This window comes from Phallusia mammillata, chromosome 2 (genome assembly GCF_965637545.1).
Source record: "Phallusia mammillata chromosome 2, kaPhaMamm4.hap1.1, whole genome shotgun sequence".
Lineage (NCBI taxonomy): Eukaryota > Metazoa > Chordata > Ascidiacea > Phlebobranchia > Ascidiidae > Phallusia > Phallusia mammillata.
The window spans coordinates 17,491,741-17,503,693 of NC_137253.1; positions in this window are offsets into that span (position 1 = coordinate 17,491,741).

Here is an 11,953-nt window from a genome sequence, read left to right on the forward strand (position 1 = left end):
TGTGCAAAAAGTGATTTTCAGCCAAAACTGAGCATTTTTGTCAAACTTGTAACTTTTCAAGTCGATAACTCACGAACCGCTGAACGGAATTTGACGCCCCTTTGCAGGTGATGTTTGCCTCGTTGGCAAAACGCATGTGCAAAGCTAGAGCCCAATCGGACTTCTGTATCGCCCTGTGCAAAAAGTTATTTTCAGCCAAAACTGAGCATTTTTTTCAAATTTTGTAATTTTCAAGTTCATAACTCACGAATCACTGAACGGAATTTGACGCCCCTTTGCAGGCGATGTTTGCCTCGTTGGCAAAACGCATGTGCACAGTTAGAGCCCAATCGGACTTCTGTATCGCCCTGTGCAAAAAGTGATTTTCAGACAAAACTGAGCATTTTTGTCAAATTTTGTATCTTGTCAAGTCGATAACTCACGAATCATTAACCGTAATTTGACGCTCCTTTGCAGGCGATGTTTGCCTCGTTGGCAAAACGCATGTGCACAGTTAGAGCGCAATCGGACTTCTGTATCGCCCTGTGCAAAAAGTGATTTTCAACCCAAATTGAGCATTTTGTCACATTTTGTAACTTGTCAAGTTAATAACTCACGGACCTCTGAACGGAATTTGACGCCCTTTTCAGGCGATGTTTGCCTCGTTGGCAAAGCGCATGTACACAATTAGAGCCCAATCGGACTTTTGTATCGCCCTGTGCAAAAAGTGATTTTCAGCCAAAACTGAGCATTTTGTCAAAATTTGTAACTTGTCAAGTCGATAACTCACGAACCACTGAACCGAATTTGACGCCCCTGTACAGGTGATGTTTGCCTCGTTGGAAAAACGCATATGCAAAGTTAAAGCCCAATTGGACTGCTGTATCGCCCTGTGCAAAAAGTGATTTTCAGACAAAACTGAGCATTTTTGTCAAATTTTGTATCTTGTCAAGTCGATAACTCACGAATCATTAACCGTAATTTTACGCTCCTTTGCAGGTGATGTTTGCCTCGTTGGCAAAACGCATGTGCACAGTTAGAGCCCAATCGGACTTCTGTATCGCCCTGTGCAAAAAGTGATTTTCAGCCAAAACTAAGAATTTTTGTCAAATTTTGTAACTTTTCAAGTCAATAACTCACATACCACTGAACGAATCTGACGCCCTTTGCAGGCGATGTTTGCCTCGTTGACAAAGCGCATGTGCACAGTTAGAGCCCAATCGGACTTCTGTATCGCCCTGTGCAAAAAGTGATTTTCAGACAAAACTGAGCATTTTTGTCAAATTTTGTATCTTGTCAAGTCGATATCTCACGAACCACTGAACGGAATTTGACGCCCCTTTGCAGGCGATGTTTGCCTCGTTGGCAAAACGCATATGCAAAGTTACAGCCCAATCGGACTTCTGTATCGCCTTGTGCAAAAAGTGATTTTCAGCAAAAACTGAGCATTTTTGTCAAAACTTGTAACTTTTCAAGTCGATAACTCACGAACCGCTGAACCGAATTTGACGCCCCTTTGCAGGTGATGTTTGCCTCGTTGGCAAAACGCATGTGCAAAGCTAGAGCCCAATCGGACTTCTGTATCGCCCTGTGCAAAAAGTGATTTTCAGCCAAAACTGAGCATTTTTGTCAAATTTTGTAATTTTCAAGTTCGTAACTCACGAATCACTGAACGGAATTTGACGCCCTTTGCAGGCGATGTTTGCCTCGTTGGCAAAACGCATGTGCACAGTTAGAGCCCAATCGGACTTCTGTATCGCCCTGTGCAAAAAGTGATTTTCAGCAAAAACTGAGCATTTTTGTCAAAACTTGTAACTTTTCAAGTCGATAACTCACGAACCGCTGAACGGAATTTGACGCCCCTTTGCAGGTGATGTTTGCCTCGTTGGCAAAACGCATGTGCAAAGCTAGAGCCCAATCGGACTTCTGTATCGCCCTGTGCAAAAAGTGATTTTCAGCCAAAACTGAGCATTTTTTCAAATTTTGTAATTTTCAAGTTCATAACTCACGAATCACTGAACGGAATTGACGCCCCTTTGCAGGCGATGTTTGCCTCGTTGGCAAAACGCATGTGCACAGTTAGAGCCCAATCGGACTTCTGTATCGCCCTGTGCAAAAAGTGATTTTCAGCAAAACTGAGCATTTTTGTCAAAACTTGTAACTTTTCAAGTCGATAACTCACGAACCGCTGAACGGAATTTGACGCCCCTTTGCAGGTGATGTTTGCCTCGTTGGCAAAACGCATGTGCAAAGCTAGAGCCCAATCGGACTTCTGTATCGCCCTGTGCAAAAAGTTATTTTCAGCCAAAACTGAGCATTTTTTTCAAATTTTGTAATTTTCAAGTTCATAACTCACGAATCACTGAACGGAATTTGACGCCCCTTTGCAGGCGATGTTTGCCTCGTTGGCAAAACGCATGTGCACAGTTAGAGCCCAATCGGACTTCTGTATCGCCCTGTGCAAAAAGTGATTTTCAGACAAAACTGAGCATTTTTGTCAAATTTTGTATCTTGTCAAGTCGATAACTCACGAATCATTAACCGTAATTTGACGCTCCTTTGCAGGCGATGTTTGCCTCGTTGGCAAAACGCATGTGCACAGTTAGAGCGCAATCGGACTTCTGTATCGCCCTGTGCAAAAAGTGATTTTCAGCCCAAATTGAGCATTTTGTCACATTTTGTAACTTGTCAAGTTAATAACTCACGGACCTCTGAACGGAATTTGACGCCCTTTTCAGGCGATGTTTGCCTCGTTGGTAAAGCGCATGTACACAATTAGAGCCCAATCGGACTTTTGTATCGCCCTGTGCAAAAAGTGATTTTCAGCCAAAACTGAGCATTTTTGTCAAAATTTGTAACTTGTCAAGTCGATAACTCACGAACCACTGAACCGAATTTGACGCCCCTTTACAGGTGATGTTTGCCTCGTTGGAAAAACGCATATGCAAAGTTAAAGCCCAATTGGACTGCTGTATCGCCCTGTGCAAAAAGTGATTTTCAGACAAAACTGAGCATTTTTGTCAAATTTTGTATCTTGTCAAGTCGATAACTCACGAATCATTAACCGTAATTTTACGCTCCTTTGCAGGTGATGTTTGCCTCGTTGGCAAAACGCATGTGCACAGTTAGAGCCCAATCGGACTTCTGTATCGCCCTGTGCAAAAAGTGATTTTCAGCCAAAACTAAGAATTTTTGTCAAATTTTGTAACTTTTCAAGTCAATAACTCACATACCACTGAACGAATCTGACGCCCCTTTGCAGGCGATGTTTGCCTCGTTGACAAAGCGCATGTGCACAGTTAGAGCCCAATCGGACTTCTGTATCGCCCTGTGCAAAGAGTGATTTTCAGACAAAACTGAGCATTTTTGTCAAATTTTGTATCTTGTCAAGTCGATAACTCACGAACCACTGAACGGAATTTGACGACCCTTTGCAGGCGATGTTTGCCTCGTTGGCAAAACGCATGTGCACAGTTAGAGCCCAATCGGATTTCTGTATCGCCCTGTGCAAAAAGTGATTATCAGCCAAAACTGAGCATTTTTGTCAAAATTTGTAACTTTTCAAGTCGATAACTCACGAACCACTGAACGGAATTTGACGCCACTTTGCATGCGATGTTTGCCTAGCTGGCAAAACGCATATGCAAAGTTACAGCCCAATCGGACTTCTGTATCGCCCTGTGCAAAAAGTGATTTTCAGCAAAAACTGAGCATTTTTGTCAAAACTTGTAACTTTTCAAGTCGATAACTCACGAACCGCAGAACTGAATTTGACGCCCCTTTGCAGGTGATGTTTGCCTCGTTGGCAAAACGCATATGCAAAGTTACAGCCCAATCGGACTTCTGTATCGCCCTGTGCAAAAAGTGATTTTCAGCAAAAACTGAGCATTTTTGTCAAAACTTGTAACTTTTCAAGTCGATAACTCACAAACCGCTGAACGAATTGGACGCCCCTTTGCAGGTGATGTTTGCCTTGTTGGCAAAAAGCATGTGCAAAGCTAGAGCCCAATCGGACTTCTTTATCGCCCTGTGCAAAAAGTTATTTTCAGCCAAAACTGAGCATTTTTGTCAAATTTTGTAATTTTCAAGTCCATAACTCACGAATCACTGAACGAATTTGACGCCCCTTTGCAGGCGATGTTTGCCTCGTTGGCAAAACGCATGTGCACAGTTAGAGCCCAATCGGACTTCTGTATCGCCATGTGCAAAAAGTGATTTTCAGACAAAACTGAGCATTTTTGTCAAATTTTGTATCTTGTCAAGTCGATAACTCACGAATCATTAACCGTAATTTGACGCTCCTTTGCAGGCGATGTTTGCCTCGTTGGCAAAACGCATGTGCACAGTTAGAGCCCAATCGGACTTCTGTATCGCCCTGTGCAAAAAGTGATTTTCAGCCCAAATTGAGCATTTTGTCACATTTTGTAACTTGTCAAGTTAATAACTCACATACCACTGAACGGAATTTGACGCCCTTTTCAGGCGATGTTTGCCTCGTTGGCAAAGCGCATGTACACAATTAGAGCCCAATCGGACTTTTGTATCGCCCTGTGCAAAAAGTGATTTTCAGACAAAACTGAGCATTTTTGTCAAAATTTGTAACTTGTCAAGTCGATAACTCACGAACCACTGAACCGAATTTGACGCCCCTTTACAGGTGATGTTTGCCTCGTTGGAAAAATGCATATGCAAAGTTAAAGCCCAATTGGACTGCTGTATCGCCCTGTGCAAAAAGTGATTTTCAGACAAAACTGAGCATTTTTGTCAAATTTTGTATCTTGTCAAGTCGATAACTCACGAATCATTAACCGTAATTTTACGCTCCTTTGCAGGTGATGTTTGCCTCGTTGGCAAAACGCATGTGCACAGTTAGAGCCCAATCGGACTTCTGTATCGCCCTGTGCAAAAAGTGATTTTCAGCCAAAACTAAGAATTTTTGTCAAATTTTGTAACTTTTCAAGTCAATAATGACATACCACTGAACGAATCTGACGCCCCTTTGCAGGCGATGTTTGCCTCGTTGACAAAGCGCATGTGCACAGTTAGAGCCCAATCGGACTTCTGTATCGCCCTGTGCAAAGAGTGATTTTCAGACAAAACTGAGCATTTTTGTCAAATTTTGTATCTTGTCAAGTCGATAACTCACGAACCACTGAACGGAATTTGACGCCCCTTTGCAGGCGATGTTTGCCTCGTTGGCAAAACGCATGTGCACAGTTAGAGCCCAATCGGATTTCTTTATCGCCCTGTGCAAAAAGTGATTATCAGCCAAAACTGAGCATTTTTGTCAAAAATTTGTAACTTTTCAAGTCGATAACTCACGAACCACTGAACGGAATTTGACGCCACTTTGCATGCGATGTTTGCCTAGCTGGCAAAACGCATATGCAAAGTTACAGCCCAATCGGACTTCTGTATCGCCCTGTGCAAAAAGTGATTTTCAGCAAAAACTGAGCATTTTTGTCAAAACTTGTAACTTTTCAAGTCGATAACTCACGAACCGCAGAACTGAATTTGACGCCCCTTTGCAGGTGATGTTTGCCTCGTTGGCAAAACGCATATGCAAAGTTACAGCCCAATTGGACTGCTGTATCGCCCTGTGCAAAAAGTGATTTTCAGACAAAACTGAGCATTTTTGTCAAATTTTGTATCTTGTCAAGTCGATAACTCACGAATCATTAACCGTAATTTTACGCTCCTTTGCAGGTGATGTTTGCCTCGTTGGCAAAACGCATGTGCACAGTTAGAGCCCAATCGGACTTCTGTATCGCCCTGTGCAAAAAGTGATTTTCAGCCAAAACTAAGAATTTTTGTCAAATTTTGTAACTTTTCAAGTCAATAACTCACATACCACTGAACGAATCTGACGCCCCTTTGCAGGCGATGTTTGCCTCGTTGACAAAGCGCATGTGCACAGTTAGAGCCCAATCGGACTTCTGTATCGCCCTGTGCAAAGAGTGATTTTCAGACAAAACTGAGCATTTTTGTCAAATTTTGTATCTTGTCAAGTCGATAACTCACGAACCACTGAACGGAATTTGACGACCCTTTGCAGGCGATGTTTGCCTCGTTGGCAAAACGCATGTGCACAGTTAGAGCCCAATCGGACTTCTGTATCGCCCTGTGCAAAAAGTGATTTTCAGCCCAAATTGAGCATTTTGTCACATTTTGTAACTTGTCAAGTTAATAACTCACATACCACTGAACGGAATTTGACGCCCTTTTCAGGCGATGTTTGCCTCGTTGGCAAAGCGCATGTACACAATTAGAGCCCAATCGGACTTTTGTATCGCCCTGTGCAAAAAGTGATTTTCAGCCAAAACTGAGCATTTTTGTCAAAATTTGTAACTTGTCAAGTCGATAACTCACGAACCACTGAACCGAATTTGACGCCCCTTTACAGGTGATGTTTGCCTCGTTGGAAAAATGCATATGCAAAGTTAAAGCCCAATTGGACTGCTGTATCGCCCTGTGCAAAAAGTGATTTTCAGACAAAACTGAGCATTTTTGTCAAATTTTGTATCTTGTCAAGTCGATAACTCACGAATCATTAACCGTAATTTTACGCTCCTTTGCAGGTGATGTTTGCCTCGTTGGCAAAACGCATGTGCACAGTTAGAGCCCAATCGGACTTCTGTATCGCCCTGTGCAAAAAGTGATTTTCAGCCAAAACTAAGAATTTTTGTCAAATTTTGTAACTTTTCAAGTCAATAACTGACATACCACTGAACGAATCTGACGCCCCTTTGCAGGCGATGTTTGCCTCGTTGACAAAGCGCATGTGCACAGTTAGAGCCCAATCGGACTTCTGTATCGCCCTGTGCAAAGAGTGATTTTCAGACAAAACTGAGCATTTTTGTCAAATTTTGTATCTTGTCAAGTCGATAACTCACGAACCACTGAACGGAATTTGACGCCCCTTTGCAGGCGATGTTTGCCTCGTTGGCAAAACGCATGTGCACAGTTAGAGCCCAATCGGATTTCTTTATCGCCCTGTGCAAAAAGTGATTATCAGCCAAAACTGAGCATTTTTGTCAAAATTTGTAACTTTTCAAGTCGATAACTCACGAACCACTGAACGGAATTTGACGCCACTTTGCATGCGATGTTTGCCTAGGCTGGCAAAACGCATATGCAAAGTTACAGCCCAATCGGACTTCTGTATCGCCCTGTGCAAAAAGTGATTTTCAGCAAAAACTGAGCATTTTTGTCAAAACTTGTAACTTTTCAAGTCGATAACTCACGAACCGCAGAACTGAATTTGACGCCCCTTTGCAGGTGATGTTTGCCTCGTTGGCAAAACGCATATGCAAAGTTACAGCCCAATTGGACTGCTGTATCGCCCTGTGCAAAAAGTGATTTTCAGACAAACTGAGCATTTTTGTCAAATTTTGTATCTTGTCAAGTCGATAACTCACGAATCATTAACCGTAATTTTACGCTCCTTTGCAGGTGATGTTTGCCTCGTTGGCAAAACGCATGTGCACAGTTAGAGCCCAATCGGACTTCTGTATCGCCCTGTGCAAAAAGTGATTTTCAGCCAAAACTAAGAATTTTTGTCAAATTTTGTAACTTTTCAAGTCAATAACTCACATACCACTGAACGAATCTGACGCCCCTTTGCAGGCGATGTTTGCCTCGTTGACAAAGCGCATGTGCACAGTTAGAGCCCAATCGGACTTCTGTATCGCCCTGTGCAAAGAGTGATTTTCAGACAAAACTGAGCATTTTTGTCAAATTTTGTATCTTGTCAAGTCGATAACTCACGAACCACTGAACGGAATTTGACGACCCTTTGCAGGCGATGTTTGCCTCGTTGGCAAAACGCATGTGCACAGTTAGAGCCCAATCGGATTTCTGTATCGCCCTGTGCAAAAAGTGATTATCAGCCAAAACTGAGCATTTTTGTCAAAATTTGTAACTTTTCAAGTCGATAACTCACGAACCACTGAACGGAATTTGACGCCACTTTGCATGCGATGTTTGCCTAGCTGGCAAAACGCATATGCAAAGTTACAGCCCAATCGGACTTCTGTATCGCCCTGTGCAAAAAGTGATTTTCAGCAAAAACTGAGCATTTTTGTCAAAACTTGTAACTTTTCAAGTCGATAACTCACGAACCGCAGAACTGAATTTGACGCCCCTTTGCAGGTGATGTTTGCCTCGTTGGCAAAGCGCATGTACACAAATAGAGCCCAATCGGACTTCTGTATCGCCCTGTGCAAAAAGTGATTTTCAGCAAAAACTGAGCATTTTTGTCAAATTTTGTAATTTTCAAGTCCATAACTCACGAATCACTGAACGAATTTGACGCCCCTTTTCAGGCGATGTTTGCCTCGTTGGCAAAACGCATGTGCACAGTTAGAGCCCAATCGGACTTCTGTATCGCCATGTGCAAAAAGTGATTTTCAGACAAAACTGAGCATTTTTGTAAATTTTGTATCTTGTCAAGTCGATAACTCACGAATCATTAACCGTAATTTGACGCTCCTTTGCAGGCGATGTTTGCCTCGTTGGCAAAACGCATGTGCACAGTTACAGCCCAATCGGACTTCTGTATCGCCCTGTGCAAAAAGTGATTTTCAGCCCAAATTGAGCATTTTGTAACATTTTGTATCTTGTCAAGTTAATAACTCACGGACCTCTGAACGGAATTTGACGCCCTTTTCAGGCGATGTTTGCCTCGTTGGCAAAGCGCATGTACACAATTAGAGCCCAATCGGACTTTTGTATCGCCCTGTGCAAAAAGTGATTTTCAGCCAAAACTGAGCATTTTTGTCAAAACTTGTAACTTTTCAAGTCGATAACTCACGAACCGCTGAACTGAATTTGACGCCCCTTTGCAGGTGATGTTTGCCTCGTTGGCAAAACGCATATGCAAAGTTACAGCCCAATCGGACTTCTGTATCGCCCTGTGCAAAAAGTGATTTTCAGCAAAAACTGAGCATTTTTGTCAAAACTTGTAACTTTTCAAGTCGATAACTCACGAACCGCTGAACCGAATTTGACGCCCCTTTGCAGGTGATGTTTGCCTTGTTGGCAAAACGCATATGCAAAGTTACAACCCAATCGGACTTCTGTATCGCCCTGTGCAAAAAGTGATTTTCAGCCAAAACTGAGCATTTTTGTCAAAACTTGTAACTTTTCAAGTCGATAACTCACGAACCGCTGAACTGAATTTGACGCCCCTTTGCAGGTGATGTTTGCCTCGTTGGCAAAACGCATATGCAAAGTTACAGCCCAATCGGACTTCTGTATCGCCCTGTGCAAAAAGTGATTTTCAGCAAAAACTGAGCATTTTTGTCAAAACTTGTAACTTTTCAAGTCGATAACTCACGAAGCGCTGAACCGAATTTGACGCCCCTTTGCAGGTGATGTTTGCCTTGTTGGCAAAACGCATGTGCAAAGCTAGAGCCCAATCGGACTTCTTTATCGCCCTGTGCAAAAAGTGATTTTCAGCCAAAACTGAGCATTTTTGTCAAAACTTGTAACTTTTCAAGTCGATAACTCACGAATCACTGAACGAATTTGACGCCCCTTTGCAGGCGATGTTTGCCTCGTTGGCAAAACGCATGTGCACAGTTACAGCCCAATCGGACTTCTGTATCGCCCTGTGCAAAAAGTGATTTTCAGCCCAAATTGAGCATTTTGTAACATTTTGTATCTTGTCAAGTTAATAACTCACGAACCGCTGAACCGAATTTGACGCCCCTTTGCAGGTGATGTTTGCCTTGTTGGCAAAACGCATATGCAAAGTTACAACCCAATCGGACTTCTGTATCGCCCTGTGCAAAAAGTGATTTTCAGCAAAAACTGAGCATTTTTGTCAAATTTTGTAATTTTCAAGTCGATAACTCACGAATCACTGAACGAATTTGACGCCCCTTTGCAGGCGATGTTTGCCTCGTTGGCAAAACGCATGTGCACAGTTAGAGCCCAATCGGACTTCTGTATCGCCATGTGCAAAAAGTGATTTTCAGACAAAACTGAGCATTTTTGTCAAATTTTGTATCTTGTCAAGTCGATAACTCACGAATCATTAACCGTAATTTGACGCTCCTTTGCAGGCGATGTTTGCCTCGTTGGCAAAACGCATGTGCACAGTTACAGCCCAATCGGACTTCTGTATCGCCCTGTGCAAAAAGTGATTTTCAGCCCAAATTGAGCATTTTGTAACATTTTGTATCTTGTCAAGTTAATAACTCACGGACCTCTGAACGGAATTTGACGCCCTTTTCAGGCGATGTTTGCCTCGTTGGCAAAGCGCATGTACACAATTAGAGCCCAATCGGACTTTTGTATCGCCCTGTGCAAAAAGTGATTTTCAGACAAAACTGAGCATTTTTGTCAAAACTTGTAACTTTTCAAGTCGATAACTCACGAATCATTAACCGTAATTTGACGCTCCTTTGCAGGCGATGTTTGCCTCGTTGGCAAAACGCATGTGCACAGTTACAGCCCAATCGGACTTCTGTATCGCCCTGTGCAAAAAGTGATTTTCAGCCCAAATTGAGCATTTTGTAACATTTTGTATCTTGTCAAGTTAATAACTCACGGACCACTGAACGGTATTTGACGCCTTTTTCAGGCGATGTTTGCCTCGTTGGCAAAGCGCATGTACACAAATAGAGCCCAATCGGACTTTAGTATCGCCCTGTGCAAAAAGTGATTTTCAGCAAAAACTGAGCATTTTTGTAAAAATTTGTAACTTGTCAAGTCGATAACTCACGAACCACTGAACGGAATTTGACGCCCCTTTGCAGGTGATGTTTGCCTCGTTGGCAAAACGCATGTGCAAAGTTACAGCCCAATCGGACTTCTGTATCGCCCTGTGCAAAAAGTGATTTTCAGCCCAAATTGAGCATTTTGTCACATTTTGTAACTTGTCAAGTTAATAACTCACATACCACTGAACGGAATTTGACGCCCTTTTCAGGCGATGTTTGCCTCGTTGGCAAAGCGCATGTACACAATTAGAGCCCAATCGGACTTTTGTATCGCCCTGTGCAAAAAGTGATTTTCAGCCAAAACTGAGCATTTTTGTCAAAATTTGTAACTTGTCAAGTCGATAACTCACGAACCACTGAACCGAATTTGACGCCCCTTTACAGGTGATGTTTGCCTCGTTGGAAAAATGCATATGCAAAGTTAAAGCCCAATTGGACTGCTGTATCGCCCTGTGCAAAAAGTGATTTTCAGACAAAACTGAGCATTTTTGTCAAATTTTGTATCTTGTCAAGTCGATAACTCACGAATCATTAACCGTAATTTTACGCTCCTTTGCAGGTGATGTTTGCCTCGTTGGCAAAACGCATGTGCACAGTTAGAGCCCAATCGGACTTCTGTATCGCCCTGTGCAAAAAGTGATTTTCAGCCAAAACTAAGAATTTTTGTCAAATTTTGTAACTTTTCAAGTCAATAACTGACATACCACTGAACGAATCTGACGCCCCTTTGCAGGCGATGTTTGCCTCGTTGACAAAGCGCATGTGCACAGTTAGAGCCCAATCGGACTTCTGTATCGCCCTGTGCAAAGAGTGATTTTCAGACAAAACTGAGCATTTTTGTCAAATTTTGTATCTTGTCAAGTCGATAACTCACGAACCACTGAACGGAATTTGACGCCCCTTTGCAGGCGATGTTTGCCTCGTTGGCAAAACGCATGTGCACAGTTAGAGCCCAATCGGATTTCTTTATCGCCCTGTGCAAAAAGTGATTATCAGCCAAAACTGAGCATTTTTGTCAAAACTTGTAACTTTTCAAGTCGATAACTCACGAACCGCAGAACTGAATTTGACGCCCCTTTGCAGGTGATGTTTGCCTCGTTGGCAAAACGCATATGCAAAGTTACAGCCCAATCGGACTTCTGTATCGCCCTGTGCAAAAAGTGATTTTCAGCAAAAACTGAGCATTTTTGTCAAAACTTGTAACTTTTCAAGTCGATAACTCACGAACCGCTGAACCGAATTTGACG